The sequence below is a fragment of the Juglans regia genome, chromosome 1 (assembly GCF_001411555.2).
Source record: "Juglans regia cultivar Chandler chromosome 1, Walnut 2.0, whole genome shotgun sequence".
Lineage (NCBI taxonomy): Eukaryota > Viridiplantae > Streptophyta > Magnoliopsida > Fagales > Juglandaceae > Juglans > Juglans regia.
Window position 1 is genome coordinate 21,876,564 of NC_049901.1, and position 6,318 is coordinate 21,882,881.

The following is a 6,318-nucleotide window of genomic DNA, read 5'->3' on the forward strand; positions in this document are numbered from 1 at the left end:
CATTGGCCTTTCTTTCTTTTGTTGGTTACTTACCCCGCTAGTCTGTTCATATCAATCCACTTTTTTTCTTTTTTAGGAAAGACGTGTCTTACGTCAGCCATAACTGTTCTCACTCATTTAATGGGTTTTCAAAAAGGATTGTAACTGCGGGCATAGCCAAACCTTTCGGATTCCCCAGGATCTTCATCATTGCCTTTCTTGGGTGCATTTTACACGTTGTTTAGCCTCCCGTCACCTCTTGCCTTACTCTCCTTTGCTCTCTCATCTTCCTCATCTTCCCTCATATTCCCCTTCACTCTGTTCTTCAGATTCCCTCGCACCCCTTCCTGTTTCGCTGCATTTCCTTTCTTAAAGACTTCCGTAATGGCTAGTCGCAGTCATGCTAAGAAGGTGACCGAGTAGAAGCCCAAATCTTCTCTCACCCGTGAACCACTTCCTTCGATGGGTATTCTTGGCGGTCGATTCTGGGTGTGGAAGACCTTGTTGAACTGAGGGAATCCTTCTGCATTCATGAATCGGTAGATATAAATGTCCTGGAGAGGGGATGTGTTGATGAAGGGCTATACTCTGATCTCATGGCAAAGGAGTTTCTACGGGGTGATGTCCTTGCCAAGGAACATTTGTAGCTTCCGTGTGCGCGGGCAACGTCTGGCGACCTTCGAATGGCGTTACTCCAACACCAAGCAGTTGACCAGTAAGTTTTTCTTAATCTCTAGTGATGGTTAAGAGTATCCCACTGATTAAATGCTCATTAAGGATTGCCATGTCGCGGCTAATTGGGGGTGCGTCCCTGATGATAAACTATTGTCGTTGGGGTTGACTGATAGTCAACAAAATCGCGTAAATCGTGTTCATGAATGGGCGAAGGACCATGACTGCGACGGTCTGTGGTCGGACAATCTTCTTTCTGACTCCAGTATTGACAGGTTTTTATCGATGCCTAGCCGCGCCCATGTCATGGGGAAAAAGCTCAAACCAGTTCCACCTTCGACGAAACAGAGTGCTCCCCAGATTAGGGGAAAAAAATGAAATGCCATAGTACTGAGTGTGCAACACCTAGCAGCATCGCTGGCTCCCCCGAGAGAATGGCACAAGGGGTGGGCATGGGTGTTGTTGTTCCTGGCCAGGCCATGCCGGTGGCGTCCCCCAAGAAAACCTCCCCATTGTTGAGCCTCGGTCTTGATGACCTGGATGCTTTGATGAAACAAGCTCTTGAGGATCTTTCATTGGCTTACGATCTTGGGCTCCCTTCGAGGAATCATTCTGTGGGCGCCCTTTCAAATTCCCCATTGTTAAGCCTCGATATTCCCGCCCCTGCGGTTGGCAGCCCTAGGGTTGAAGCTGTGGGTGGCAGTGCGGGCTCCAGTGTAGGGTTGGCATGCTCTTCGCATTCTCTGGCCTGCACCATTTTAGGAGGAGAGACTCCACCCAAGGACCAGGATAGGGTGTCCATCCCTTCGCCGACGCCGTCGTCTTTTGGCGGGGAGGGGGACACTACTCCTCGCAAAGGTGGGCAGGTCCCTGAAGATCAGGTGATCATGGAGGCAAGGGCCCAGGGTGAAGATTTGGTTGGTCGGCAAGCAGACCTTTGCCAAGATGAGTTTGTTGGTAAGCCATTTGGCGCTCACGTTGAAGGTGGCATGCTCGCTCCCACCCCTGAGGTTACAGCCGCCTTGGATCTCTCGTTGGGGCGTCCAGCACAGGCTGAAGCCGGTTCGGTGGGAGACGCTTCCTGGGAGGAGGATGTCAATCCTCGTATTTCTTTGCCTCCTTCGGAGGAAGTCACAGAGAGGACAAGGAACCTGAGAAGAATGTTGGCCCCAATAAGGCTTCTTCTCCTTCTTGTCTGCTTTTGTTTGCAGGCACTTTCTTTGGCTGCATTGGCTCCTAACTTTACTATGTTTGTGTAGAATGTTGAAGCCCTAGCGTCTTGGGTCGTGGAGGAGAGATCCAGTTTGGTGGAGGAGGTTCGCGAGAGGCAAAAGTTCTCTATTTTTGCCAAGCAAGAGAATAGCTGCCTTAAGGATGAGAGGAATTACCTGCGCTGTTATCTAGAGCAGGCTAATGGTCATGTCCAATCTTTGGAAGCTGATCTCGATTCTCTTCATAAGGAGTCATCCATCCTTCGGTCCAAACTCCGTCGTGTTGAGAGCCTCCAAGCCAGCGACAGTTTTGCCCTACATGCTGCTGAGATGGAGAGGGCCACCATTCGGGCAGAGGTTTTGTGGCTTAAGGGTGCATTGGACTCCTCTGAGTGCTCCTGAGCTGGTGCTAAGAAGAAGCTTGATGAGGTGGCTTCTACTTTGGCTTCTTCTGAAAAGAAGCGTGAGAGGGTGGCAAAGGATTTGGCAACTAGGAGAAAGGAGTTCTGGAAGGAGCGCAGTGAGAAGGACTCCAAGATCTCCGAGCTGCAAGGTGACTAGGACCAGGAGAAGGCTGCTTTTGCCAAGTACAAGAAAAAGCGCGCCACGATTGATGCTCGCCCGGATAAGAATCTGGCGAGTCTGGAGTCTTTGGAAGTAAACGAGTTAAAGGTGACTTGAGGAAGGCTAGATGCTGAGCTGACTGTTGCGAACAACGAGATTGATTGGTTGTATCCCCAACTTTCTGCTGCCTGCCCTGTCCGGGACAAGGCCTTTGGATATGGGTATGGCGCGAGGTTAGCGTGCTTGAAGATGCATTTGTTGGCCAACCCCTGGACTGACCTAAGGAGTTTAAACTTTGCAAACTTTACGCCTGATGTCGCTACCTATTAATATGCAGACTCAATGGGTAGGGATGTGATGTTGGATGCCTTTCCTTGTCCCCCACCTCAAGGATGAGAAATTTTTTTTTACTTGTAACAATTGTTGGGCCCATGTTTTGGGCTTTTTGTGAATCCTTGTATATCTGTAAGCCTTTTTTGGACTTGAGTTTTCATCATTCTGCTGCTTTTTGCCTTGAACGTGTTTGTTAATTTTGGTTGGCCGATGAGCGTGTGGTTTGTTTACACTGCCTTGTCTCTTTTTGTGCTTTTATTCTTTTCTTTTGGCGATATGGTCTTTTCGTGTTTTCCTCGTGGAATTGGCAATCGTTTGGTCTCATGGCTTTTTATGCCTTCGTGGATTGTACTAGGGTGTGTTGGCTGGTGCTCTTTTCGCTAGTCTTGCTTTTCAATAGCAACCTTTGGGGGGGATAGTTGGGTCTTCTGACCTTCACACCCGTTCGACTGCACCTCGAGTGTGAAACTCAGCTTTCGGTGGCTAACCTTTAGGAGAGGGTTGTGTGGTCTTCTGACCTCGACGCCCGTTCAGTTTGTACTGTGAGTGTGAAACTCAGCTTTTAGTGGCTATCTTTTGGGAGAGGGTCGTGAGGTCTTCTAATCTCCATGCCCATTAAACTTGCACTATGAGTGTGTAACTCGACTTTTGGTGTATGGCTTTAGAGAGGGCCGTGTCGTCTTTGCGACCTCCACTCCCGTTCATTTAGAGAGGGTCATGTAGTCTTTGCGACCTCCACACTCGTTTACTTGGAGAGGGTCGTGTGGTCTGTGCGACCTCCACGCTCGTTCATTTGGAGAGGGTCATGTGGTTTTTGCGACCTCCATGCCCGTTCATTTGGAGATAGCCTTGTGGTTTGTGTGACCTCCATGCCCATTCGTTTGGAGAGGGCTGTGTGGTCTGTGCAACCTCCACGCCCGTTCGTTTGGAGAGGGTCATGTGGTCTATGCGACCTCCACGCCCGTTCGTTTGGAGAGGGTCATGTGTGGTCTATGCGACCTCCACGCCAATTCGTTTGGAAAGGGTCGTGTGGTCTTTGGGACCTCCGCGCCCGTTCGTTTGGAGATGGTTGTGTGGTCTGTGCGACCTTCACGCCTGTTCGTTGGCGATCTTTGAAGAGGGTTGTGCGGTTCTTCTGACCTCCACGCCCGTTCAACAACAAAATAATTGACCAAAAGATCATATATTCCAACATGAATAGAATTTTGTCTCTGAATTAAATAAATACAGATGAATAAAGAGATAAACTTTCTAAGGATAGAACCTTTTTAGGTGCTAGGCATTCCACGAGTGTTGCAACTCTTTCCCCTCACTATAATTGAGTCGATATGATCCTGGGTAGTTAGTAGCTATCACAACGTAAGGCCCTTCCCACCGCAAACTAAGCTTCCCTTCGTCTCGTGTGGTGGCTCCCACTTCTCTTAGGACTAGGTTGCCGACTTTGAAAGATCTCGGTTTGACCCGTTTGTTGAAGTATTGCTATATTCTTCTCTTGCTGAGGATGTTCTGGACTCCACTTCTTCTCTTATTTCTTCAAGGAGGTCTAGTTGTTCGCTAAGAGATTGGTTGTTCCTCGCCTGATCAAAGTGGTTGCCTCGGTGTGTTGGTAAGCCGACTTCTGTGGGGGCAACTACTTCACTCCCGTATGCCAAAGTAAAAGGTGTCTCCCCTGTCAGGGTTTTCACCGAAGTCTTGTAAGCCCATAAAACTCATGTTAGCTCTTCTGCCCATTCGCCCTTCCGATCGCCTACTTTCTTCTTCAAAATTTTGAGTAAGGAATTGTTTGTTTATTCTACTTGCTCATTTACCTATGGATGACCTGATGATGAGTACTTCACTTTTATCCTGAGTTCTTGGAACCAAGCCCTGTAATGTTCGGAATCGAACTGCTTCCCATTGTCTAAGATTATTGTATTGGAGATCCCGAACCTACACACAATGTTCTTCCATAAAAATCTGGTTACAACCTTAGCCGTTATGGTAGCTAATGCTTTCACTTTTGCCCATTTCGTGAAGTAGTCAACTGTTACAATCATGTGCTTCACCCTGCCTTTTCCAGGTAGGAAAGGACCGACCAGGTCAACTCTCTATTGGGTAAAGGGCCACAGGGAAGTGACGGATGCTAATTTTTCTAGTGGGCAATGGGAACTGAGGCATACACTTGACACTAGGTGCATCTCTTGGAGAACTGTTGGGCGTCCTTAAGGGTGTTGGGCCAATAGTACCCCATCCTCAGGGCTTTCCTTGCTAATGCTTTTCCACCTAAGTGGTTGCCGCAGATGCCTTTGTGTATCTATGCGAGTATATATTGCACTTCTTCTGGTGAGATGCACTTGAGTAAGGGTGTTGCAAAGCCCCTCTTGTACAGGACGCCGTTGATTTTGACAAATCACGCATATTTCTTCTTCCCCACAGGAAGCTTTCCTGTATCCAAAAATTCCTCTATTTCCATGACTTATTCTGGCGTTCTGGGTCCTACCTGTGCAACTGAGATTCTGACAACTGGCACTTCAATTAGTCTTCGTTGAGTTTCCCATGGCAACTCTGCTTCGTCTTTGGTTGAAGCCGCCTTTGCTAATTTGTCTGCCATAGAGTTATCGACCCTTGGGAATTTGCATTATGGCAAAGTGTTCGAATTGGTCGCGCAATGCTAATACCTGCTCGAGATATTTTTTAAGCTTTTCCCAATTAGTGACGTAGGCCCTTATGATCTTGTTAACCACTATTTGAGAGTCCGCCTTAACTTTTACTTGCATGGCGCCTAATGCCCTAGCGGGGGATAACCCTACTATCAAGGCTTCGTATTCTACTTCATTATTGGTGACCTTGAAAGCAAGCGTCACTATAAAATAATGGTCTTGTCTTGCTTCCGTGATGATATGTACTCCTATGCCGCCTCTAGTCGGCATGCTGAGCCATCAACATTGATTGTCCAAGGCTTCCCCGGGAGCGGGGCTGTGGTTTCAATGGGGAAACCACTGAACTCCGCAATAAAGTCTGTGATTACTTGGCCCTTGACAGCATTTCTGGGGGAGTAGATTATTCCGAACTCACTGAGCTTGATGGACCATGCGACCAAACACCCAGAGGAATCTGGTTTTTGCAACACTCTTTCAAGAGGATTTTCTGTTAAGACTTTTATTGGGTGGGCCTGAAAGTACAGTTGCAACCTTCTGGCGGCCACTGCCAGTGAGAATGCCAGCATTTTCATTTGCGGGTATCTAACTTCGGGGTCTCGTAGGGGACCCTGCTTGTATAGTATATTAGCGCTTGCGTCCCTCCTTCTTTTACTAAGACAGCTGACACGACTTGGGGGGATACTGCCAGGTACATGTACCAAACTTCCCCTTGATTAGGTTGCTTTAATAAGGGCGGGCTGGCTAAATACTTCTTCAGCTCTTGAAAAGCTTGGTCACATTCTTCATTCCAAGGGTGCACCTTCTTTAAAACACAGAAAAATGAAAGACATTTATCCGTGGACCAGGACACAAACCTGCTAGGCACTGAGTATCGTTAATGGTTCAAGGCGACGTCATTCTCAAGATTGCCTCTATCTTCT